General features: G+C 46.6%; 1 protein-coding gene across 1 annotated transcript in view; it reads left to right on the top strand.

The window, feature by feature from the left end:
* The window catches only part of LOC107570266 (chloride channel protein 2-like), a 26,254-nt gene that overhangs the window by 5,171 nt on the left and 20,387 nt on the right, over positions 1 to 696 (top strand). The gene's annotated exons all lie outside the window — the stretch shown is intronic.

Raw genomic sequence — 696 nt, 5'->3', positions numbered from 1 at the left:
ACAAAAACCAGTAATAAGTTATGTTGCTTGTGGTTCTCCCCCTCAAGGAACTTTTCACATAATGAACACATGCGTATACATTTGCACATTTTTTATTCTTTAATGTACTGTACAGTGCAATACACCAAACAACAACAAAAACTATTCTGCCCCAGCATCACATCTTTGCTCTGGGTCAGGCCAGAGAATCTCGTCCACATCACAGGCTATACTGACCCCAGCTAGGCAGCGGGGGGGAATCCTCTGGCCTGATCCTCCTGGCATCAGCTGAAGTGTCGAGTCAGGCTTCTTCCATTCCATCGTCTCGGTGTCCTACAAAAATAGAAGTACTGATTACTGTAACATCCTTTTTACAAAATGGAAGCAGACAGAAACTCTATCTGTATGTAAGGCCATTTGATGCATGTGTCGTAACAGAGTACAGCACTCAAAAGTTACAGTAGAGCACACTGAGGTACACATCCCTGTTTTCCTCCCTGGAGGTTCTTATGATCGAGGCGACGGTGAAGCAACTTAAGTTTGGCTGAACTCATTGCCCAACCTCCCTCATAGTCATACCATGGACAAGGACGTGGTCAACTAGTCCTTGTCTCCTTGCCCCTCATCCTCCTCCTCTTCCTCTTCCTCTTCCTTCACCTCTTCCTCCACTCCTTACTGCTCTTGCTCATCCTCTTCCTCCTCCTCCTCCTCCTCCTC

This window comes from Sinocyclocheilus grahami, unplaced genomic scaffold, assembly GCF_001515645.1.
Source record: "Sinocyclocheilus grahami isolate Dianchi unplaced genomic scaffold, SAMN03320097.WGS_v1.1 scaffold1435.1, whole genome shotgun sequence".
Classification (NCBI taxonomy): domain Eukaryota; kingdom Metazoa; phylum Chordata; class Actinopteri; order Cypriniformes; family Cyprinidae; genus Sinocyclocheilus; species Sinocyclocheilus grahami.
Note: the sequence above shows the minus strand (reverse complement) of the source record. Positions and strands in the feature narration are given on the sequence as shown.